Here is a 25928-nt window from a genome sequence, read left to right as displayed (position 1 = left end):
TTTAATCTATTGATCATCCAAATGCCAGGCAATTTCTAAGCACTTTGTCAACAGCACATTTAACTCTCACAAGAAATCATTTGATAGGTACTTCTATAAATACCCCCATTTTACAGATGAGAAAACAAAGACTTGGCGAAGCTGAATAACCAGTCCAAAGTCACACTGCTAATCAGAGTTGGAGCTGGGACTAAAATATGGGCTCACTGACTTCTAGTCACAGTTCTGCATTGCCTCTTTGGACCTATGCAGTGTATTTCACAAATGCACATACTTCTGCGTTTATGTACAAAGGAGATTGTAGAATTGAGACAAATATTCAACACTCTTCTTAATGATCCATCTTTTCAATGCAATTTAAAAAATTACCTTTTTCAGTCATTTGTGAGCATCACTATACTATAGCCATGAATAAAATGGCTGAGAAGACAATCTAACCCCAAAGATGAATTCGAGATATGAATTGCACAAGTACCATGCATGACCTACCCAAATGGAAATGATTGAAAAACCACTTACGTGTTTGCCCCCTTGGGCTTCTGGATCCTGATTCTTCTAATCAGAGAGGGCCCACCCTAGCTACAAAAGAAGAAGGAGAAAGAGAAAAAAAAAGAAGTGTAAGAATGTCTGAACCCATATAAATTAACTATATTTTCCTATTTTCTGTATTTCTGACATTCTGGCATCTGGGCCCTTGCTGATCAGGGTTAGCTCATTTCTAGAGAGGCCAGATACCTCAGAACAGTCCCTACACCCCACAGCCTGCTGACATTATTCAAACTACCAAATCCTAAGCCCGCTTACCATGCCTCACCCATTCCTTCCCGTGAAAACCACAATAAAGGTTTTGCCTCTTTTCCCCTTGCTTCCTCTGCTTCTTGACTCACCCTGGTGCTTCCCTATGTGCCCCTCCATGGCATGCCATGACGCTTGTTTCTAGGGATTTGTGGGTATAAAAAAATTATTCCTTTATATCAGTCATGTCTGTGTCTGTATATCTTACCATACTTGATTAAAAGAAATCTGGGGTACATTTTAAAACACACATCCTAAATGAGAATTAATATGTGTACAATAAATCGATGAACTATGAAGTCTGCTCAGTGGGTTTCAAGGCTGTTCATTCATTCCACAGGCATTTCTACAATGCATATGATGTGCTGGAGACACTCTGCTAGGCACAGTTTCCCAGTAAGTTCCCAGCACAATCATTCCCTCTCTGCTGGATATTCTGGTAAGTGGTTCAGAGACATCAGAATCTACCTACATGAAAATGAAATCAAGGAGTTCACCATGGCCTTCTCTCCAGCAGTGGTGTGGATGCAGGGAACCTGGAATTATGTTCCCTGAGTCCTCCATGGATTTTTGTACCTGAACATGCTCATGAAAGCTGCAGGTATTATCATTTATCTCATTTGAACAATTACCAAATGTGCGACGTGCATTCAAGTTGTTCATTAATTAGCTGCAATGGTTACTTAAAAGCAAGATGTAACACAAAGGGGTTAATTAAGATCTCCAAATTCCAACTTGGTACTGAGGACAAAGAAAGCTTCTTGTTCAGGATTCCCCAAATTGGGCATGGCTTCTGTGTTTTAAAGTCGGTGGCTAGCCTAAATATCTATTCATCTTCAATCTCACAGTTTCTGAGTTTGAAAAAAATACACTGAAACAAAGATGATGGATAGGATGAGATAAAGGCCCTGTTCATACAATTAAAATAATGGCTCGTGCAAATTGGGTCAATGATTTGGGATTTTTTTCCAATGGCAGATTTATCATCAATGATTGAAAGAGAAAAAAGAAAGTCAAAATATTGGCTGGATAAGACAATAGCCTTAATGTGCTCCTAAACATAGTGACTGTGGAACAACAATTTATCAGGATTTTATAGTCAGTGTTAAGCAGACAGAATTTAACACACAAATTTGCCTCCAATTAACCAGTAGGTGTCACTGTTTAAATGTATTGGCAACAGTCTTCCAACGAGTTCTATGTAAGGAAGCTCAACAGAAAAGAATCAAACACTTTTGAGTAACTTACAACTTGTTCAAACCCACATAGAGAATGCTTACAAACCCATACTCATAATTTGTAATTCAAATTAAGTAGTGACTTGATTTCTTATTGTTAAAACAATTATTGGAAAATCAGTCTAAACTTAGCGGTGGTATACCCACAAATGATTCAAATTCAAAATTTTTTACGAATTTTTAAAAACAAAGAGTCTAATATAACAGGCCTACTTTTCATGGGAAAGTAAAGATGCTGCTACATTTTAGGACAGGATTTCGATTTTTAAGAACTATTGACGTTCTCTAGCTCTCTGTATATAATTTTGAGTGAAAGAAAACATTACGTTTTATATGTATGGAAGAAGATGGGAGTGTATAATTGTATCCACCACCTATGTACAATGAGTCTTGTATGAACTTGTCTGTCCAGGGAGATCATGAATGTAAAAGTGTTTTTGAAAAATTGCAAAATGGTTTTTACATGCAAGGTAAGACTTCTTCCCACTTGCACAGTGTGGTTCTTCTGTACTTCCCACAAAGAGTGGCTCCAGAAAAGGGAAGAGAACTGAGAGGTATGAAACACCTACTTTTGTGAGAAGGCATTATTATGAGAACAATATAAATTAATAATATTAATAATGCTTGTTTTTATTATTATCATTAAGAAGGCGTTATTATAGTTCATTTAGCTTTACAACCACTCAGTGGGGTAAGTATTATTTTCCTATTTGCAAATGGGAAAAGGCAGACTAGTAGCCTGAGAAAATTGGGAAACCTGTCTTACCCCAAAGCCTGGGTTCTTTCTACTGAGTCACCATGTGATTTGAACGTTTATAAATTGAATTGTATTCTTCATGTTTGCTGCAGTAAATCAAAATTCAGTTAGAGAATCCTGCTAATGAGAGAAAACCAGTGATAAAACATTATGCAGAGAAGGAAATAGTAAAGTAAAAGATTCCACCTAAATTAGTATGTGAAGATTGTGGTTAAGTAGGCCCTACATACTAATCAATAGAAAACTTGTGATTCAGTGCCCTCGGATCTATCTAATAGATTCTCTTGTTTCTAGACCAGCAGTCTTCAGACATCATTTCATCCCTCTTTGTGGCATCTCAGAGTAATGTGGCAGAATTTCAACAATCTTAAGAAGAATACTCATGAGTCTTTTACTATCTCTGCTAATGCAAAGTAACTGGTTAATACAAACTAGAAGCCTGACTTACAATATAGTTTCAAAGAAACAAAGTAAAACTCCACACTACTCTTTCCCTATTCTTGGTAGAACTGTTCCATATTTGCACTTGAACATAGTAAGACGAACACTTAAATTAGCACAAGCTCCTATGCTCAAGCTGGAAAGGCTTCAAATCAATATGGTTTTGTTTGTTTGTTTTTTTTTCTCTTGCTTGGCCTTTAAGGAGAAAGGGAGAGGGACACTGAGCTCAGTTGAATTGGCTATGGACTGAATTAAGTAATCTTCACCCAAAAATATTTCCTTCCAATTCAATATGCTCCCCCTCTTCCAAACCTATACAGACAGACCAAGAGTTTCTATGTCGATAGAGAAACTTCCAAATGCAACACTAATCAGGTTGTTTCTTGTTTTGAATTCTTTAGTGGACTTCAGAGACCATACTTCATGGTTTCAAGATGGCTTACCTCACCTGTACCTCTCTCCCTCCCCTCCCAGAGCCCTACTTCTCTTCCTTTCATTCCCAACTAAAGCTGACACTCTGGGAAAGAGGGCTTCCCACACTGCTCCTTTAGCATCTGGGACATAATTCATATTTTGTCATTGTAAATGTGGCTCATTAAAATCTATCCCTCACTAACTGAGCTCTGTGAGACAGATGCTGGGTTATTTATCTGCACATCCCAAGTGTCTAACAGTGACTGGCTCATAGCCGGTTCTCAGATGCTGGCAGGATGCTCATTTCCAAACTACTTAGACACTCTTTCTTTTCCTCTTTCCTTCCCTTCTTGAACAATTCAATTCTAAAGCCATTAGATAGGCTCAAGCAAGGTAAATTATACATTGGCAAGCTTAGGGAATTACAAATATGGATAGAAAAACTAAAACAAAATCTACGATGGTGCAACAGAATTGGAGGTGTTGGTATAAACTCCTGGATATAAATATAAGTAGAGAGTAGGTAAATATAAATATGCACATACACACACACATACATACACAGTCCCTAATTCTGTTCACTCAGACAGCCTGGGAACAGTAACACATCAAAAGTATGAGCACATCTAGACTGAGGTCTTGGTTTCTAATTACCATTCTCTGCTAAAGAGAACCAAGGATCTTTTGAAAATGGCTGATTCTAGGACTGGGTCACAGAAAATACAAGGTAAGCATGGAATATGTTGGACTAGGAAGTAAGGAAGTGCTAAAGAATGATGGAGACATGTCAAAAGTCAGCTTAAATGGTTTCCCACTGACCAAATCTGGGACACTGTGAGCATCAAACAAATATAGAATGGATTGTAACCATTTATTCAAATAGGATACCATAAGTGCATACTTAGATTACTTATGATTCCATAAATACCTGAATAAAATGGAAAGTTTGATGAGTTAGGATATTTATATAGCTTCAAAGCACTTTCTCCCAAAATATGTATTAATCACAAAGGGAAAAAGAGTGAATTTATAGTGGTGAAGCCTGGCAGAGGCTTAATCAAGTGAATTAAGTTCAGTTAACAGGACACATCAAAATCACTCCACCTAGAGGATGCAATGTGATACTTCTGTGATACTCTTGCTACAGAAACACAACCTGAATCTAATCAGACAAATCCAAACTGACAAAGGGACATTCTACAAAATGATTGGCCTGTCGTCTTCACAAGTGTCCCGATCATGAAAGTCAGAAGACACCGAGGAATTGTTACAGATTGAAGAAGCCTAAGGAGATGTGACAGGAAATGCAATACATTATTCTGAACAGGAGCTTTTTACTACAAACGACAACCAGTGATTGATTGAATGCGGTTTGGGCAGTAGATGTAGTAAATTATCATTAATTTCCTGATTTTAATGGTTGTATTGGAGCATCTCGTCGGTATCTTATTGTCAAATGATTTTTTTAAGTGTTCTTTGCACTGTAGTTGCAACTTTTTCCTCTAGGTTTTAGATTACTTTCATATTTAAAAAGTATTAAAAAACAAAGTAGACCATGCCGTTAGTATTTTAAAATTCTAAGCCGAATGCAAGTTAGAGTCCTAAGATTTTAGAGCTGTGATGCATACTGTCTCCGCCTTCCAGGAGCTAATGGAAGAACTACGTGCACACAATTAATTTTGCTAAAAGGAAAATGGGAGAGATTTATCTGACTTTTCTGCAGGGGCAGCTTTCTAACTAAGCTTTCACAGCAGAGGCGCCCGCCCCCGCCCGGCCGGCTCTCGCTCTGCAGCCGGGAACCCGAGCCCGGCTGCGCCGCCGAGTCCCCACCCCGGCTCGGCCCAGCGAGCCGCTGACGCCGCGCAGCCCCGGCCGGCGAGACGCTCGCCGGACGCCCGCCCGCGCCCCACGCCTCCCCGCCCGCCGGCCCGCCGGCCCGCCAGCCCCCAGCCCGCCGGACGCCCGCCCGCGCCCCCCCGCCGGCCGGCCCGCCAGCCCCACGCCCGCCGGACGCCCGCCCGCGCCACCCCCCCACCCCCGGCCCGCCCGCAAGCCCCCCGGCCCGCCGGCCCGCAAGCCCCCAACCCCAGCCCGCTGGCCCTCGCCCAACTCGCTCGCCGCGTCGTCTCCCGCCGGCGGGAAGCGAGGCCGCGCGACGTGTGTGTTGGGGGAGGAGTGGGGAAGGGTGCGTCTCTCCCAGCTAGAAGGCGGAATTCTTGGGCCCAAGGCATGGTGTGCTCGGTGAAATTTGGTCAACGAATAAATAAAATTTTTAAGTAAAAAAAAAAAAAAAAAAAGCAAAAAGCAAACATCTACCAGGAGTGGGGTTCGAACCCACGCGGACATTGTCCATTGGATCTTAAGTCCAACGCCTTAACCACTCGGCCATCCTGGTTCAGGCGAACGGTCTGCTTTTCACTCTTCCTACAAGCTGTATTCCATCGTCCTCGCACCCTCCCTCAAGAATTTCTGAGGATCCTTCGCTGCCGCTTTCCCGGTTTTCCCATCCGGAGCTGGAGCGACCTCCCCGCCAGAGCCTCCGTTTTCCGCCGCCGCCACCGCCGCCGCCGCCGCAGCTCACTGTTGCCCCCGGCCCGGCGCGGCAGCGAGGGCAACTGCAGCCGAGTTCGGCGCGCTGCTGGCGGCGGCGCTCGGCTGCTCGCTCCGGGGGGAACTCGGGCGCAGCCCGTTGTGCTTTCGGTTTCGAGGGGCGCGGGCGCGGGAAACAAACACACTCGTAAACTTCGGGATTCCTCCGGCACGTTTTGGAGGCGCGCGGGAATGGGGGCGCAGGGACGGAGCCCCGAGGGTGGGCTTTGGTTGGTTTTATTCTGAATAGAATAAACTTCAAGGAATTAGTGGCACGGGCAGCAGCACCGCTTTTCTTCCTCACAACTCACACAGGAAGGAAGTTTGTAGAAATTCGTGTCTGTACCGCGCCACGCCACATGCAGGGAGTGTGGTACAAGTGGCCCTCCCGCTGGCTGCGGGCACCACACCTGCTGGCTGCACGGCCTCAGGGGCAGCGAGGGCCTTGTTCCCACGATCCACTTGCGCACTTGGAAGTTTGGGTTCTCTTCATGGTTCTGCAATGCTCTCCCTCCATTCTGTGCACAGGAGATTCCGTTTGTCCTGTCACCTCCTTTCCCAGGACTGCCACTGCGTTCCCCACCACCCGGGACCTCGAACCTACCACAGAGCCAAGGCTCAGGTGTTCCGCAGTCGGGGAGCCGGGGGCCTGAGCGCAATCCGGCGGCCACGCCCTGGTTCCTACAGCGTAGGCGGCTGCCTTTGACCAAGAACTTCTATCATCCGGGAGACTTCACAGTTTCACCTTACTGTGTGGGACCTCACCGACTGGCTCGTCACCCGCTGGGTCACATGGTAAGAAACCCACGGCCCTGCTACCTCCTCGAACTTCTGTGACCCCCGGGCATATTGCCCTGACCTGGGGAGGCTGTCACTCAGCCTCTGAGTTCCAGCTAAGAACATGGACGGCCCCTCTTCCGGGCAACAGCCGGTGGAATTGCCCCTACTCACTTGGCCACCTAACACTGTGAGGTGTACCTCACAATGGGGCGTGCGTCTGCGTCCCAGCCTCAACCGTATCCCCTCTACTGAGCGCGAGGCCTGGCCCACCCGAGCACGCCGACCAGAGCATTAGACCTGGCCGGCTCTGCCGAGAAAAGAAGGGGAACTTAGATTCTGCGGGGGTCTAGAGACATCCATGGGGTGATGACACAGGATCACCCCCTCCTACTGCCAAGTCCATCTTACCGCACCAAATCGTCAAGAAGCATCAGATTTCATAAAATTGGGCTTTCAGAGTACTTAAAATGGTAATAATAAAAGAATGTACTAAGTACTCACTATGTGGCAGTCATTGCTCTAAGCTCTTTACATATATTATCTAATCTGATTTTTTTTAACAAGCCTGTATAGCAAGTGTTTATATCACCATGTTCAGGTTTAAGAAGCCCAGTTACAAACTCACCCAAATATAAGAAGATGCCTCCTAGACATGCTCCCTGCACCTCAAGGCCATTACAGACCTTCCCCACCATCCAGCCATCAAATCCTCCATGATCTTCTGGAACACGGCAATATACTATCTGAAAGATAGTTTTATTTAACCCCAGACTTAGCCTCCAAAAAGCCTCTGGTATAAACCAGTTCTGAACAACCCTGCCACACCATAGGGTACCCAAGTTCCTCCTCGGCGGCCTTGAGATGTATTAAATTTCTTTGGCCGCTGTTTAAGGATGGGCAGGAACACAGATTAGTCTAGTCAGAGATGCAGGTAACTGAGCTATTGCAGAAGAGAAAATTTTCGTCTGCTGAGTGGCAGACTATATTTTTCCCAAGAGGACCACAACAATATCTCCCACCCCACGTGTGACTTCATCTTCCTCCACTGTGATTTCGACACCCATACTGTCAAAACATAGAGTCTGTGTTCTTCCTCACTGAACTTGGGAAGCCTTGGGTCTGTGGCAGAGGGGCGCTCTGTGACTTCTGAGGTCATTCACCTTGTTCTCTTGGGATTCTTGCTCTGGGAACCCAGCCACCAAACCGTGACAAAGCCCAAGTAGCCGCATGTACTTTTACCAGCCAACAGCCCCAACCAACAGTCAATATTAATTGCTGCAAATATAAGTGAATGAGCCTTCAGTTGAATCTAGCACATCGCCATCAAGGGACCCAGCTGTTGAATCTTTCCAGCTAAGTCCCCAGATCATGGAACAGGGACAAGCTACAGTATCCTTTTCCAATTTCTAACTCACAGACTCTATGGGCAGAATAAAAATGTTATATATATATATTTTTTGTGCCACTAAGTTTTTGTTTGTTTTTTTAATGAAACAGTAGTTAATGAAAACTCTGAGACTGATATACTGGGATAGTGTAGTGGAGTTCCGCAGTCGGGGAGTGGAATGTTACATAGAAATAGGCTCTCTGATACGAAAGCCAGCACGGGAAAGCAGCATCTTGAGATGAAGAGTCCAAGTGTGAGTCCATCACTGGAGTTCTTTCCCTCCTCCTTATTGGCAACCTGATCCTGGGCGATGCTGCCCTTTTCCAAATTGACATCCTTCCTGGGATGTCAATTGGGTAGAGGAACACAAGTTGTATCCGGAGGTCCCAGCCACAGGAAGGTTAGGAAGCAAAGTCCTGGCTTTTCTACCTTAGGAAGCAGGCATTCCCCAAACATCAGAAGGGTGTTCAGAAGATGCTGGCAACTGCAAGGCATGACAAATATCCACTTGAGTGTTGGAACAAAATGTGAAAAGCACTATGCAGTGACATTTGTTATAACTGACAATATTAGGAAGCAAGTGACAATATTAAGACAAATTCTGCAACATTGAAATGGCTTCACATTCAGGAAATTGCATTTGACATACTTCTTATGGGCAAATGTTTTACTCTAAAGTATTTTTCACTGTGCATGTGTGTTTATTTAAGCCATGATATTCTTTATGCATTTTTTTTGGTGATTTAAAAATGTGTTCACAAATGCTTTGACAGTCCTCCCTTTAAGAGATGGAGCTTCCCTTGCAATGTGGGCTGAATCCAACGACTCATTTCTAACGAATAGAATAAAACAGAAGAGGTGATATACAACCTCAGAGACTAGGTTATCAATGCTGCTAATGTCTTGGTTTCTCTCCCTTGGATCTTTTCCTCCGGCAGAAACGAACAGTCATTTCATGAGCAGCCCTTTGAGAGGCCCATGTGGTGAAGAGCACCCAGCAAGGAACCGAGGTCCCGGATGAGCAAACTTGGTAATGGATCCTCCTGCCCAGTCGAACCTTCTGATAACTGTAGCCAACATCTTGACTACAACCTTATAAGAGACCCTGAACCGGAACCACCAGCCAAGCTCTGATTTCCTGACCCTCAGAAACTATGTAAGATAATAATAAATATTATTTATTTATTTAAATGAATTATTAGCTGCTAAGTTTTATGTTATTTTTATGCAGCTATAGATGACTAATACACATACCAGCTAGTTTTTCTAGCGTGGATGATATATTCATGAGCATATATTTTGTTTTCACATATATATTTTAAAAGAATAATCTTGCTGACCCCTTTGCAAACATCCAATGTTCCTTTTCCCATTTGCTCTTCAACTCTTGAATGGATTACCCATTTACTTTCAGTTTTTCCCCCAGAATCCTCTGATGTGTGGCTTCTACACTGACTTCTCTCTCTCTTTATTTTTTCAGAATGAAAATATCTTTCCTAAAACAGATTCACATTAAAAGTTAAAGTAGCATGAGTTACCCCTTTCCACCACCCCTGAAATCCCAGTTATACAAGTTGGGAACCGCTTGTCCCTTGAAGATACTAAGCCATTTTCTGTCTCTCCTCTGCCTTTCCCATGCTGCTTTTTTTTTCTCATTTTTTTAAAATTTAAATTCAACTAGCCAACACATACATCATTAGTTTCAGGTGTAATGTTCAATGATTCATCAGTTGCGTATAACACCCAGTGCTCATCACATCGTATGCCCTCCCTAATGTCCATCACCCAGTTACCCCATCCCTCCACGAACCCTCAGTTCGTTTCCTAGAGTTAAGAGTCTCTCATGGTTGTCTCTCTGATTTCTTCCCATTCAGTTTTCCTTCCCTTCCCCTATGATCCTCTGCGCTGTTTCTTATGTTCCACATATAAGTGAATAATCTCATGAATCAATTTCTGACTGACTTATTTCACTCATCATAATGCTGTCCAGTTCCATCCATGTCGATGTAAATGGTAAATATTTATCCTTTCTGATGGCTGAGTAATATTCCATTGTATATATGAACCGCATCTTCTTTATCCGTTCATCTGTCGATGTCCCATGCTGCTTTTATCCACCTAATTCTCCTCCAAGACTCCACATAAATCCTCCTTTCCCACCGCACATCTAATTGTAAAGTGAAATGAGTAAGTATAAGTTAGACTTTCCTGAAAATATGAGTGTACAAAACTCGGGAAGTTCCAAATTACACTTTTAGAAGCATCTTTCTCACTCTGCCGGATCTTGTTTATCATAATAAAAATTAAGCTATGTCATATCATTAAGAATATATTATTCTTGGTGACAGGATTTTCTGTTTAAGTACTCGTAGATTTAAATTTTTGTATCAAATCTTGTGAGATATAGTACACATGTATCCTCTATAGTAAGCAGCATATAAATCAGCCTTTTTGTCTGAAATCAAGGGCTGTCATTTATGACAGCAACAATTTCTCTGAGCTCTAGCTAAAACAAGAGGCAGCAGGAGATCGTAACGTAAGGGTACTGTTTAGACTGTGGAATCATAGACCTAGTTCCAATTCCAAATTTTTCCTAGCTGTGTGAGTAAAATACTCAACCTCCTCAAGTCTCAGTTTCCTCACCTGTAAAATGAGAATAATAATGTCTACTTCGGAGAAAATGTGAGAATTCAGTGAATTAATGTATGCAAAATATCTAGCTGGGTGGTTGGCTGGAGGTAGGCTCCTGTTGGGGTGATAGTCAATATCTGTTACTTTTTTTAAAAAAAGATTTTATTTATTATTTATTTCAGAGAAGGTGGGGGAGGGACAGAGGAAGAAGGAGAGAGAATCTCAAGCAGACTCAAGCTGAGCTCCGAGGCTGATGCTGGTGATCCCACGACCCTGAGATCATGACATGAGCCGAAATCAAGAATCTGACATTCAACCCACTGGGCCACCCAGGTGCCTCCAATATTTGTTACTTTTTGAACAGCCATTCCTGTTTTGATTTCAGGCAAGGTAGCTGCCTCTCCCTGTCCCAGGGGACAAATTATTATTGGTCTAAGGTGATTATCATGTCATCCATTATGCCAATAATGAGTTTGGGCAGGAATAAGTGATCCAGTTCTGGCCAATGAGAGATAAGGAAAGTTGGGTGGGGGTTCTGAAAAAGATGTTCGTTCTGGATAAAAAAACAAAGCCTAGGGAAGTGAAAAGCTTGTACTATTCCTTCCTTTTTTCTCCTTGCCTTCAATGAGATGGTGTGAAGGTGAAATTATTGGAGCTGTGTTAGCCATCCTGTGACCATGAGGGGACAAGCCTAGGGATAATCAGCTAATGCCCAAAGGTGTCAGAAGGGTAAATTAGAGAGAGACCTTGCCCTTAAAGACCTTAGTGAGCCACGGCCAACCAGAAACCACACACCTCCAATCTGCTTCTTATTCAAGCAAATGAACATGTCTTTAAATAGAAGCCAGTGGCTCTCGGAATGACAGGAACACCTGGGAATTTGTTGGAAATGCAAATTCTCGAGCCTCACCCCAACTTCTTGAATGCACACTTGGGTTGGGTGATCTGAGGCAGAACCAGGTTTTAGAGTCTCCGTTATCACAGTAGGGTTTCTGCCAAAGCATTCCTGACCCGAAGCATTCCCGAGGGCCCCTACAGTACATGTGGAATGCATGAAGGGCTCCACAGTATTCCTGCAAAGGCGCTTCCTCAATTGATTCCCCACCTTTGGCTTGATTTCTTAACACTTACCTCTTTCTCTTGGGTATACTTGTTGTCTTCTTGTATTTAAAGAGGCATATCAATTGTTGTGTGGAACCCTGAAACTGCCTCCTCCTAAGGTGTGCCTTGTCCTGAAGAGAATCTTTACTTTGACTTTACCAGAAGTCTTTCACTTCCTAGCATCATTCTAACACCCTTTTATTTCAACATCACTTGAATGCTTCAAAGTCCAGGTTACTTTTAAACCCATTTTTTTCTTTTCTTTTCTTTTATCTTCTTTTATTTTATTTTCTATTGAAGTATAATTAACATGCAGTGATACTAGTTTCAGGCATACAATATAATGATTCAACAATTCTGTACATTACTCAGTGCTCAAGATAAGTGTACTCTTGATCTCCTTCACCTATGTCACCCATCCCCCAACCCACCTCCCCTCTGGCCACCACCAGTTTGTTCTCCATACTTAGGAGTCTGTTTTTTCGTTTGTCTCTTTTTTAATTTCTTTGTTCATTTGTTTGTTTCTTAAATTCCACATATGAGTGAAATCGTATGGTATTTGTCTATCTCTGTCTGACTTATTTCACTTAGCATTATACCCTCTAGATCCATCCATGTTGTTACAAATGGCAAGATCTCATTCTCTTTAATGGCTGAGTCATATTCCATTGTGTCTATATACCGCATCTTTATCCATTCATCTATGGGTTGCTCTTATATCTTGGCTATTGTAAGTCATGCTGCAATAAACATAAGGGTGTGTATATAACTTCAAATTAGTGTTTTCCTATTCTTTGGGTGACTACCCAGTAGTGAAATTACTGGATCATAGGGCAGTTCTATTTTTAATTTTTTGAGGAAACTCCATCCTGTTTTCCACAGTGACTGCACCAGTTTGCATTCCTACTAACAGCACACCCGGATTCCTTTTTCTCCGCATCCTCAGTAAAATGTCATTTCTTATCTTTTTGATTTTAGTTATTCTTTTTTTTTTTTTAAAGATTTTATTTATTTATTTGACAGAGAGAGACATAGCGAGAGCAGGAACAGCAGGGGGAGTGGGAGAGGGAGAAGCAGGCTTCCTGCAGAGCAGGGAGCCCGATGTGGGACTCGATCCCAGGACCCTGGGATCATGACCTGAGCCGAAGGCAGACGCTTAACGACTGAGCCACCCAGGCGCCCTGATTTTAGTTATTCTGACAGGTGTGAAGTGAAACTCATTGTGCTTTGGATTTGCATTTCCCTGATTATGAGTGATGTTGCACACTTTTCATTTGTCTGTTGGCCATCTGTAGGTCTTCTTTGGAAAAATGTCTGTTCAGGTCTTCTGCCCATTTTTCATCAGATTATTTGAGTTTTTTTGGTGTTGAGTTGTAGAAGTTCTTTATATATTTTGGATATAACCCCTTATTGACTATATCATTTGCAAATATCTTCTCCATTCAGTAGATTGCCTTGTCACTGTGCAAAAGCTTTTTTTTTTTTTTAAGATTTTATTTATTTATTTGACAGAGAGAGACAGCGAGAGAGGGAACACAAGTAGGGGGAGTGGGAGAGGGAGAAGCAGGCTTCCCGCTGAGCAGGGAGCCCAATGCGGGGCTTGATCCCAGGACCCTGGGATCATGACCTGAGCCGAAGGCAGCCGCTTAACCGACTGAGCCACCCAGGGGCCCCTGTGCAAAAGCTTTTAATTTTGGTATAGTCACACAGTTTAATTTTGCTTCTGTTTCCCTTGCCAGAGAAGACATCTTAAAAAATGTTTCTACTGCTGATGTCAGAGAAATGATTGCCTGTGTTTTCTTCTAGGAGTTTTATAAATTCTTTAGCCCATTTTGAGTTTATTTTCATGTATGGTGTAAGAAAGTGGTCCAGTTTCATTCTTTTGCATGTTGCTGTCCAGTTTTCCCAGCACCATTTGTTGAAGAGACTGTCTTTTCCCCATTGCATATTCTTGCCTCCTTTGCCATAGATTAATTGACCATATATGCAAGGGTTTATTTCTGGGCTCTCTTTTTTTTTTAAAGATTTTATTCATTTATTTGAGAGAGAATGAGACAGAGAGAGCATGAGAGGGGGGAGGGTCAGCGGGAGAAGCAGACTCCCTGCCGAGCAGGGAGCCCGACGCGGGACTCGATCCCGGGACTCCAGGATCATGACCTGAGCCGAAGGCAGTCGCTCAACCAACTGAGCCACCCAGGCGCCCTGGGCTCTCTATTCTGTACCATGCATCTGTGTGTCTGTTTTTGTGCCAGTACCATACTGTTTTGATTACTACAACATTATTCTAACACCCCTTTGTTTCAACATCAGTTAAATGCTTCAACATCCAGGTTACTTTAACACCCATTCTTTATCTCAGTTATATTATGAAGAAATATAGCATAGATTTTCATTATTTAAATTAGTGATCATATTATCACTAAACACCATCAGCACTAGGATATATTTTCTCATCTGAAGGTGAGAATGAAAAGCCATCTGTTTGCTTACATTGGGGATTACCAAATACTTGCCAGACACTTTTTTTATTTTTATTTTTAAAGATTTTATTTATTTACTTGACAGAGAGAGCACGAGTGGCGTGAAGGGGGAGAGAGAGAAGCAGACTCCTCGCTGAGCAGGGAGCCCCATGTGGGACTCGATCCCAGGGCTCCGGGATCATGACCTGAGCCAAAGGCAGAGCCACCCAGGCGCCCCTCACCCCCCTTTTCTTTTGCCAGACACTTTTAGATACCTGAGCATGCCATTCTTCTGGATTTCAAAGAACACAGTTGGTGGCTGAGCATGTGTGAAGTTAACCAACCCTGACTCTCCCAAAATTTTTTGTGGTGAGGCTCTTTCAGACAGCTGTGGGTCATAGATACCATAAAGACGTGTGAGGGGACACGGGACAAAGGGCAGGGGAAAGGAGCTTGTAATGCCTCTGCCTTCTATCCCCCAGCTCTCGGGGAGCCAAGTACTGGGAAGTCTCAGTGGGCATTTTGCCAGGGACACTTGGCTTCTTCCAGTGGGGCTCTTTACTCCCTGCTCCCCTCTTTCCGACCTCATCTTTTGTTTTCCAACTTTATTAGAGACAAATTTTGTTTTATGGAGCACTGTGGCAATGTCACTTCACTGTGAGAAGCATTTTACATGTGTTATCTCATTTCATTCATTTTATCTAACTTCCCCCATTCCTGTTTTAGTTCTTCATTCTTCAAGTGTTCAGCCTCTATCTTGTTTCCCTTACATCGCCTTTATATTTCCATTAAAAATATTCTTGCTTTTTCATCCTTTTGAATTTTTGCTTATTCCCAGTTTAGTTGAGGATTTTTTAAATCTATGTTCGTGTTTTTATTTTATTTTACGTGTGGTAGCTTTTAATTTTTATCTTATAATTAGATGTGATCGTTGGATCTTGTGACAGCTTGTTTTCACTACGTTTGTAGTTTAACCCTTATATTTTAATTTCTACATTTTAATTTTTCTTAATTTTCTCCCTTCCTTGTGATATTTTACTTTAAATTGTTCATTTGTCCTTAGGGATATTTATTTTACTTTGTGTTTTTGGCTAGTAAGAAATATGGCCTCAGGAAGAGGCAGTGAGGAAAGAAAGAACACATCCTCGGTCTCCATGGGCTTCACACCGAGGAGAGGGACAGTCTAACAAAAGGCAGGGTCTTTCTGCAGCCACTCAGAATGGGGGCTCAGACTAAACTGGTTGGATTTTATTTTAATTTTTAAAAATATTTTATTTATTTGAGAGAGGGCGCACCCATAGGCACAAAAGCAGGGGGAATGGGAGGGGAGAGGAGAGAGAGGGGGAGGGAAACAGGCAGACTCCCACTGAGTCGGGAGCTGGACAGCGGGCTCCATCCCAGGATCCTGAGATTATGACCTGAGCCAAAGTCAGACGCTTAACTCACTGAGCCCCACAAGCACCCCTAAACTGGTTAGATATTAAAGGGCAGGGTCAGCTTAGAAAACTGTCAAACAAGGGGACATCCAGATTATATATATCAGATATATGTTGGGTGACCATATAATTTGTCATCCAAACACAGACACTTGTGAAAATGAGAAAAGGAACCATTAAACATGATGCAGGGATACCAGGCCTGCAGAAGCTGTCCTGGGTAGCTTACCTATGTAAAAGAAATATGTGTGAAAGTTTAAACCCAAATGAATTAGTATCGGATCTGCACCTGGTAGACATTCATTTTTTTAAAGATTTATTTATTTATTTGAAAGCGAGAGAGAGCATGAGAGTGAGTCTGGGGGCAGGGCGGAGGGAGAGAATCTCAGGCAGGCCCCCACTGAGCAGGGAGTCCCACTGGGGCTTGATCCCTGGACCCATGAGATCGCAACCTGGGCCGAAACCAAGAGTCAGACGCTTAACCGACTGAGCCACCCTGGTGCCCATAGACATTTATTGAATGATCAACTACATTAACACGAAGGATTATATCAATTTAAATGTAAATCAAAATACAATTCCTGATCCGTGAAACACTTTCTTTTTTTTTTTTTTTAAAGATTTTATTTATTTATTCATGAGAGACAGAGAGAGAGAGAGAGAAGCAGAGGGAGAAGCAGGCTCCCAAGGAGCAGAGAGCCCGATGCAGGACTCGATCCCAGGACCCTGGGATCATGACCTGAGCCGAAGGCAGACGCCTAACTGTCTGAGCCACCCAGGCGCCCTGTGAAACACTTTCATGCTGGGTCAATTAAGAAAGTCCAGACAGGAAATTGTAGCAGCCTTCACACCGCACCTCAAGTACCTGGTATGCGTTTCGGATTATGCTAACCACGAAATAGTCCACAAATATTAATCTCTCTCTCTCTCTTTAGCATCAGCAACAATTTAAATTTCATTTCATCAGGCTGTGGACAGTGAAGGTGATTCTGATGTTTTGCCTCTAGATCTGGGAAGGTAATGATTCCATTAAGTGAAGGAGGTCCATAGAGGAAGGACAAAATGCTGAGTCTCAGGAACCTGTGGGGCATTCGAGAAGGGAGGGCAAGCAGACAATAGGGTATTAAAATCTGGAGCTCAGGGGGCAGATCCAGGCAAAAGATAAAGATTATTGAGTGAATGGCTTAGGCAAATGCCACAGCGTCACCCAGGGCAGGCGGGAATTGCAGGCAGAGGGGTGGCCCCACCCTGATGCCCGTGTCCTCTTGCATCATCCCATGGTACACTTTGCAGGACCCAGCTGGATGGATACATTGTGAGCTGAGCCCTACTGCTCAAAACAATGCTTTTCAAAGGTGAGAGTAAGAGCAGTGTTGCAAGCAGACAGAAAAGAGTCTAGCTTGGGTGTCAGGGAGGTTGCCTACTCACACTGAATTTTTCCTTTTGTTTTTGCAATATAGTTTAAGGAGGTAAATGAGTTGTTCAGTTTTGTGTGAGGTACCTTTAATTACATGAGTTTTCATTTGAGGGAGAAACATCAAGTACCAACTTTGTTTTTAAGACTGCAAATATGTATTTTAAATTTTCTTCTGAGTAAAAAAGCAGACCAAGCAAAGAAACAATAAACTAAATGGCTTTAATAGTATCCTTCTCCCTGGGTTTTAGTTTTTGTTAAAGAACAATGCAATAGTAGGATGAAGAGAGGGTTGGCAATTATATTCTATCAAACTATAAGAACAGGCAGACATTTTTATTTTTTTACAAAAAAAGTAACAGGAAGAGAAATTAATATGCAAATGAATATAAAGGCGTTGGATTATCATAAATCTACAAAGACCTTTAGGTGTTAGGAGAAATTTCCAAAATTTTCATTCCACTTACCACACTGAATTTAAGCCCAAACAAATTTTTTAGAGAATACAATACACAGTTTTACCAAGCTGTGCTCACAAGGCCTACGGAGAAAAAAAAGAAAGCTTACCAACCTCTAGTGGTTGACTCACAATTTCTCTTTGTTAGTACATTGATGAAAATTAACTGGGTTAGATCACAGGAAAATCTACTTTGTGTATTTTCAGCTTCCCTTTCTGATTTTTGGTCCACTTTTGACAGACCCCCCAATTCCACTCTGCACTTCTGGTAGCCTGGGGTTCTCTTGCTTTCTGACCCACCTTTTATCTTAGGAAGAAGTCATCCTTTCTCCCTTTCTTTTTATTTTATTTTATTTTATTTTTTATTATTATTTTTTTTTATTTGAGACAGAGAGAATGAGAGAGAGAGAGCACATGAGAGGGGGGAGGGTCAGAGGCAGAAGCAGGCTCCCTGCCGAGCAGCGAGCCCGATGCGGGACTCGAGCCAGGGACTCCAGGATCATGACCTGAGCCGAAGGCAGTCGCTTAACCAACTGAGCCACCCAGGCGCCCCCTTTTCTTTTTATTTTAAATCTAAAATTCATTCCTGCTACTAGATTATTCCTTCCAAAAATATTTCCTATAAGCCTCTTGTCTCTTATCAAGAACGAAAGGGTTGCTCATCACCATGTTCACATCCTCCAGTGTGTTCTTCTGCGGGTCCATTTTCCACGTAGCACTGAGACTCTTAGCGGCATGAAGAGCGCAACTTTTGCTAATGAAGCTTTTTGGAAATGAGAACTTGTTGCAGAGTTACTTCAAATATCGATAACGGTCAATGCGGGGTGCCAAACACAAGAAGCTCCCCTAGGGATGAGTTACAACATTAAAAGAGCAGGCACTCTCTTCCCTTTCCCGGACAGTTTTACTTTCTCCTGGGGAAGTGCATGTTTTAACATCTTGCCACTTAGGAACATTTCTTGTTTGACAGGTTTCTTGGATTACAAAATAGGGATGGAGATTATGAAGAGAAACCGTGTTCCCTCATCTCTGCCCTTTTAAGGGTGCATTAGACCAGGGTAAACCACAGGGCAGGACAAAAGAATGAACTAGTTAAGCATTCCTCGCTGCAAGTGAAATTCCTGTCTGTGTCACATGGAGGCTAAATCATTTCTTTTTATCGAGGGGTGACATTCCTTGTATATCCTCTCTACCCTTGGAGATTCCTGTCGTGATTTGGTCCCAAGCTGTGGTTTGAAAGAGCTGAAGGACCAGCTGCTGTTAGCTGGAAGGCGCCTCAGGCCCCGCAACAGTAGATCTGCCAAGCCCACTGCAGCCTTGCAGCCCAGCTGAGCTCCAGGTAAAAGGAAGGGCAGTTTAGGATCATTGCAGTGTCTCCTTGGTCTTCAGCTCCTGCAGGGAAAGGAGGGGTCTTGCAGTTATTTTTCTCAGAGTACACGTGCAGCTGAACATTTTTGTACTGAATAAGCATTATATAGATCTCTAAGGAGTCTGTATGTATAGGTCTCCTGAAAGACAGGAGAATGGGCTGAGGCATGGCAGGGCATTCTCATCTATTCAGAGACCTCAGTGACTGAGGACAGTTCAGGACTGACATCCAAAGCCATCAGCCTAAACATCCTTTTCTGCCCAGGAGCCGAGAACAAGGTATTTTGCGTAAATTACCCTGCTAGATGCGACAGTAGAGAGGAATGTGTGTAGCTGAAACTCAAGCCAATACATTGTGTCCCCCAATTTAAAAAATAATCTTTGTTTTATATGGCTGAAAGAATAAAAAGAAAATAAGTCCTTCCAGATTAGAACATTGTTTTACAAGTTTCTTTGCATCCAACCAGAGTCTGTACCTTTAAGGCTCTGCCTGGAACCATTCCTTCCGGACCATGGTTTGCCCCCCAGTTCTGCTGGCTTCCCTTGTGACTCAGACCTTCATTCTCTCTCTGCACAGCCCTTTCAGACTTCTCTTGGATGAGTGCCTTCCTCCCATGCAGTTTTTTTCCAAATCCACCTCCCGCCCCTCACCAAGTCCTACCCCTACTCCCAGGACACTCCCTCCCACCCCCGTGGGCCCAGCACCCTGCACAGACCCTCCACTGGGCAGGGACTAGATATTGGGCTTTATGCTATAAAATAAACACATTTTTTACTTAAAATTTTTTTTTAAAGATTTATTTATTTATTTGAGAGAGAGTGCGTGCGAATGTGAGCAGGGGGAGGGGTAGAAGGAGAGAGAGAGAGAAAATCCTCAGGCAGACTCCCTGCTGAGTGTGGAACCTGACTCAGGGCTCGATCCCAGGACCCTGAGATCATGACCTGAGTGGAAACCAAGAGTCTGCAGCTCAATGGACTGAGCCACTCAGGCACCCCAACACATTTTTTTTTTAAAGATTTTACTTATTTATCTGAGAGAGAGAGAATGAGAGACAGAGAGCATGAGAGGGAGGAGGGTCAGAGGGAGAAGCAGACTCCCTGCTCAGCAGGGAGCCCCATGCGGGACTCCATCCGGGGCCTCCAGGATCGTGACCTGAGCGAAGGCAGTCGCTTAACCAACTGAGCCACCCAGGCGCCCATCGCCAACACATTTTTTAAAGGCACACACAAAGTCGGTCATAAGAGAAAGCAAATTCTGAATATTTCTATTTCTGCATTCAGACCACAAACATTTGAGTACTATGAAGCCAGAGATACTATGCAGAATGCTAAGATCAAAAACCACATAAGATGATATTGTCTGCCCTTAAAAATCAAAAAGCAGCCCCGCAGAGGACGCACAGGTGCTTGGCGACGAGAAGGGCCACGCTGGCCAGAAGAACGCACCGCACTGGCTGCCCCAGCGCTGAGGGGTGGCCGCTGAAATCCATCCGTCTCCAGCGAGCCCCTCTCCGCCCTCCGTCACTGAGCGCGGCAGGGACACTAAGGCAGCTGTGATGTTCTCCCGGCGTCTCTCTAACACGTTGCCCCGAATGGAAGTTTGGCATGTTGAATCCCCTGCTGCAGTCGGCTTCTCGGAGCCGCCGGACTAACGCCGGGGAGAAAGGCTGGGCCGAGACCCAGGCAGAGAAGAGCGCACAGGACCGGCCAGAGCTGGGGGAGGGGGTGCGGTCACGAACAGGGGCGGCGGAGGCTGCAGACGCAGGTGGGGCCTGCATCCTTATCCCAACAGCAAGGGGCCACCATCAGAGCTCTAAGCAGACTGAGGACATGAACCAATGAACGAAGAAACCCAAGGTGGTCGACATACACACTGGAGTCTTATTCAGCCATAAAAAGGAAAGAAATTCTGACGCAGGCGAGAACATGGATGAACCTTGAGGACGTTAGGCTAAGTGAAATCATCCAGTCACAGAAAGACAAATACTGTAGGATTCCACTTACATGAGGTGCATAGAGTAGTCGCAACTCAGAGACAGAAAGTAGACCCGTCGTTGCCAGGGGCTGAGGGGAGGGGAAATGGGGAGGTGTTGTTTAACGGGTACAGAATTTCGGTTTTGCAAGATGAGAAGGTTCTGGAGATTAAGGGCACAACAACATAAACTTACTTTGCACCACTGAACCATATACTTTAAAACGGCTAAAATGGTAAATTTTAGGTTATATATACACTTTACCACAATTTAAAAAATTCCAACATAGTAGAGTAATAACCAAAAAAAAAAGGAAAGGAAAAAAAAGAAAACAAAGAAAAAGTACTATGGCTGTAGTACAGAGATTGAATTAAAAAGGCAAGACGAGAAGCCAGAGACCAGTTAGAAGCTGCTGAAGTGACCGAGGCAGGAGGGGATGCCTGTCTGACCTGGGCAAAGGGCTGTGTGTGAAGAGAAGTGCGTGAATTCCCGGGGAGGCAAAGTGGGAAAGAGACAAGGCTGCGGCAAGGGCGCTGGTTTGCTCAGTGGGGTAGAAAGTGATTGATGATGCCTGCAGGATAGGAAGAACAGGAGGAGGTGGGGAGGGGGAGAGATGGCAGGGTCCGTACGCAGCATTAGCATTAGAAGCTCCGGTGGGGGGCCTGGGTGGCTTAGTCGTTGGGCCACTGTCTTGGGCTCAGGTCATGATCCTGGGGTCCTGGGATGGAGCCCCGCATCGGGCTCCCTGCTCCGCGGGAAGCCTGCTTCTCCCTCTCCCACTGCCTCTGCTTGTGTTCCCTCTTTCGCTGTGTCTCTCTCTGTCAAATAAATAAATAAAATCTTTAAAAAAAAAAGAAGAAGAAGAAGAAGAAACTCCGGTGGGACATCTAATTGCAAATGTTTGCTAGGTGGTTGGACGTACAGACTCAGGTCGCAGCTGGAAACTCCGGGCTGGAGGTACAGATCTGGAAACGACTAGTGTTTAGAAAGGTGGTATTTGAAACCCTCAGAGTGAAAGAAATAGCTCAGGGAAGTTGGCCATGGATGCAGGCTCTGCAGTGAAGGCTGGGAAGAGGGAGGGACACCTGTAAAGGAGACTAAGAAGTGGGAGCCAAAGGTAGGAGAAAGAAATGCAGAGCCAGAAGGCCAAGGGAAGAGCAGGTTTTACTAATGTTACAGAGATCAGTCAAGGAAAATGCATAATCTCATCATGCAGTTTATGCTTCTAGATTGACGTTGATGTGAACATGCAGAGAGCAGCTGAGTAATATGAGCGTAAGAAATAGACACTCGCAAGTACACAATTTTGTCAAGTATTAGAGGACTGCATTCTCAGTTCCCACCTCTTTGAAAAATGACATGGTAATATTACTTCACAAGATTATCATGAAAAATATTGAGATCAAAGCACCCTGTAAACTGAAAGGTGTTCTACGAATGGGTATTATCGTCTATCTGTTGTGGGATGGGATGACTTTTGAGCGAAGTGGGGTCACATTCAGGGTAGCACCAGCAGTGTACGTAAGAAAGGTCAGGGGGACAAAAAACAGCCAGGAAGGGGCGCCTGGGTGGCTCAGTCGGTTAAGCGTCTGCCTTCGGCTCAGGTCATGATCCCAGGGTCCTGGGATCGAGCCCCGCGTCAGGCTCCCTGCTCAGTGGAGAGTCTGCTTCTCCCTCTCCCTCTGCCTGCCTCTCTGCCTACTTGTGCTCTCTATCTCTGTCAAATAAATAAATAAAAATCTTTAAAAAAATAAAAAATAAAAAAACAGCCAGGAAGACTTGCAGACGGATAGCAGTCAGGTTGCAGAGTCCAGGGCAAGCAGTTGAACAGAAACTAGACCATCAGGAATACGTGAATAGTGAAGAGTTAGGCAAGGTGTCAAATCCACAGTGAACAAAACAAGGAGACAGGAGGGATGAGTGTAGAACAGCTATGAGGCACCATCGGTCTCCAAGAACACTTAGAAAACAAGTACTACTCAGCCTCAGCCAGTGAGCTTTGATAGACGTGGGTATTTCCTCATTCCTTCTTCTTTCCCTACCTTGTTCCATAATAGATTTATGGTGGCTCAGAGCAATCCCCAAGTGTGAATACAGGATCCACAGGAGGTATCAGGGAAAGGGGGCACATAACTGGAGAGCACACTGATGGGGCAGTGCAAAGATCCTGACACGGAAATTTAGAAACACATGCATTACATGTATATTCCTGTTAAATGGCTCAGAGTGCTTTGTTTGGGACAGCAAACCTAAGCACATGCACATAGCTGGGACCACCTGAAAACAGAAAGATAAGGAGATTATATATATATATATATATATATATATATATATATACATATAATTTTCATGATCTGTTATTTGTATCCACTACAGAATATTATGGGATACCTGGATACAGAGAGAAGGATATGTCTAAAAAGTTGCCTATAAGACCTTGCAAATGCAGAGATACAGATCAGGAAAAAATGGAAGAGGTTCAAGAGTAGCTTAAAGATGCTTATAATTAAAAAGGGGTATAAAAATACTTTCAAAATAAATATCAAGAATTAGAGGGGCACCTGGGTGGCTCAGTCGGTTAAGTGTCTGACTTTTGATCTGGGCTCAGGTCTCGATCTCATGGTCATGAGTTCGAGCCCTGCATCCACGCCCAGCATGGAGCCTACTTAAAAAAAAAAAAAAGAATTAGAAAATGATAGTGCTGGGGAGTTGTTTCTCACTCCTCAGTTTTTAGGATATCACTGGTTTAAAAGCATCCTATGTAGTCTCACCTAGATCATCAGGTCAGAAAGCCTTCTTTCTTACCAATAGATACGTAATCTTCACAACAGAAGTTCCCGGTGTATAAGGCCATCTCATCTTTCCTTTTAGCACATGGTAATAAAGATGCCCAATATTTAAATGATGGTGAGGTTGCATTCTAGATCCTATTCATTTTCTGTTTCTAATAGCCCCATTTTATTAATTGCAAGGATTTTCAATTCTTGCCATCAAAAGCAAGTCAACTGTTACTTCGACGGCAATGGATGTTTCAAGCTATTGTCCAGATTACAAATGAGTGAACTGCATGCTGCATTAGAGATACTGTGCATATTTCGAAGAGAGGAGTGGAAATTTGTCTGATGATGGAAGATAGAATGGTGGGATTTATACATAAAATCCAAGATGACAGTTACCTTATTTTATTATTTTTAAGCTGTACACAATCTTCTGCAGGTTCCTGTCAAGATAGGAATTTTACATTGTAGAGCCTGAAAAATACGTGCATATGACATTCAACTATAAAGCATTGGGACTATTTTTAAATCAATAGGAAGCACAAGAAGAAACGCTGTTTTCTTTCAAAGTCATTATCCTGAAAGGCCATAAACTCACTCCCATGATGTCACAGTTCAAATCCTTTTGAATTGTTGATCTGCTTTTAAAAAATTCGAACTCATGTTATCCTGGATACTGATGCATTGTCGGTGAGCATCTCTCTTATATCTGATCTTTCTGGAGTCACCGCCTATAATCTGTGGCCGTGACTGTAAGGTTTGGCGTTTGGCTAGTTAGAAGGAGTCACTGCATATATGAAAATAGCTTTAGAAATAGATTTCCACCTTCTGCCCCTGAAGGATCTATTGTTCTTTGTGATTGGGTCTTTCATTTTGTACATTAAATGATGTTAGTGTATGAAATTAGTAGCTTTACCACAAAGTTTTCCTCTTCTTGCCCAAGGTCAACTTTCAGAGTTTGCCAAGAGAGCATTGTGGGATTGGGTAAAACCAACCTCTATCACACCTCTTGGGGGCACCGGAGTAGCCGTTCCAGAGGAAAACACCAGCATCTCACACACTGTTTGGCACAGCACTCAGAGCCAGGAAGGGCTTCAGGGGAACAGGGCAGGATGTGGGAAAAGCCAACTGTTCTCTTTAGTCTGTTGTGACCTGGCCTCCACAACTTAACACTTTCTGGGATTTTCTGACTCATAGCTTGGGAAGATCAGGGGAATATACTTGCCAAATTGAACAGAACACCTGCTTCCTGCTTAACTGTTCATTTTGAGCGGAAAATCTAATACTTTTCCAGAACATGTTTGGATATAAGAAGGAATAGAAATGCCATTGTGAAAATGGTTGTGTGTGTGTGTGTGTGTGTGGTAGGAAAAAAAAGCCCTAATATTCAAAGAAGATGGGTCTTGGTTTCTTTATTCCATTTTATTAAAGACTATCAACAGAAAAATAAACATTTCTTTTTCCTCAGAAGTTAATAACTATTAATTTACTAAATTAGTAACAGCTCTCTCAGTCTACCAGAAAGCTATAACAATAATGAACATAGATAGCCTTTACTTCTTTTTTAAAAAATTTTTTAATTGTTATGTTAATCACCATACATTACATCATTAGTTTTAGATGTAGTGTTCCATGATTCATTGTTTGCATAGAACACCCAGTGCTCCATGCAGAACGTGCCCTCTTTAATACCCATCACCAGGCTAACCCATCCTCCCACCCCCCTCCCCTCTAGAACCCTCAGTTTGTTTTTCAGAGTCCATTGTCTCTCATGGTTTGTCTCCCCCTCTGATTCCCCCCCTTCATTCTTCCCCTCCTGCTATCTTCTTCTCTCTTTTTTTTTCTTAACATATATTGCATTATTGGTTTCAGAGGTACAGATCTGTGGTTCAACAGTCTTGCAAAATTCAC

At 43.3% G+C, this 25928-nt stretch overlaps 3 long non-coding RNA genes and 1 other non-coding gene across 8 annotated transcripts in view; 1 reads left to right on the top strand and 3 right to left on the bottom strand.

The window, feature by feature from the left end:
- LOC115944635 (uncharacterized) overlaps positions 1-6210 on the bottom strand; it is a 46579-nt gene extending 40369 nt beyond the window's left edge. For 2 of the 3 annotated variants that reach the window (XR_014147375.1, XR_014147374.1), the window contains exons 1-2: positions 5962-6102; positions 520-579 (exon numbers count right to left, since the gene is read on the bottom strand). This is a non-coding gene — a long non-coding RNA (uncharacterized LOC115944635). Of the gene's footprint in view, positions 1-519; positions 580-5961 lie in introns of all 3 variants that reach the window. The other variant, XR_014147373.1, reaches the window with a different exon arrangement.
- TRNAL-UAA (transfer RNA leucine (anticodon UAA)) lies at positions 5959-6040 on the bottom strand. The gene has a single exon. It is a non-coding gene; the product is annotated as a tRNA-Leu (tRNA).
- Positions 6211-6794: 584 nt separating the features above from the next.
- The window catches only part of LOC115944636 (uncharacterized), a 63678-nt gene continuing 44544 nt past the window's right edge, over positions 6795-25928 (top strand). For 2 of the 3 annotated variants that reach the window (XR_014147372.1, XR_014147371.1), the window contains exons 1-3: positions 6795-7029; positions 9340-9557; positions 11215-11365. This is a non-coding gene — a long non-coding RNA (uncharacterized LOC115944636). Of the gene's footprint in view, positions 7030-9339; positions 9558-11214; positions 16176-25928 lie in introns of those variants that run through there. The other variant, XR_004079166.2, reaches the window with a different exon arrangement.
- On the bottom strand, positions 17648-23547 carry LOC145722810 (uncharacterized). The gene is made up of 3 exons (XR_014147377.1): positions 23283-23547; positions 21272-21402; positions 17648-19291 (listed from the first exon to the last, which is right to left on the bottom strand). It is a non-coding gene; the product is annotated as an uncharacterized LOC145722810 (long non-coding RNA).

Source organism: Leptonychotes weddellii, chromosome 8 (assembly GCF_054177405.1).
Source record: "Leptonychotes weddellii isolate Sample4059 chromosome 8, ASM5417740v2, whole genome shotgun sequence".
NCBI lineage: Eukaryota > Metazoa > Chordata > Mammalia > Carnivora > Phocidae > Leptonychotes > Leptonychotes weddellii.
The sequence above is the reverse complement of the archived record's forward strand: the minus strand, read 5'-3'. Positions and strand labels throughout refer to the sequence as shown.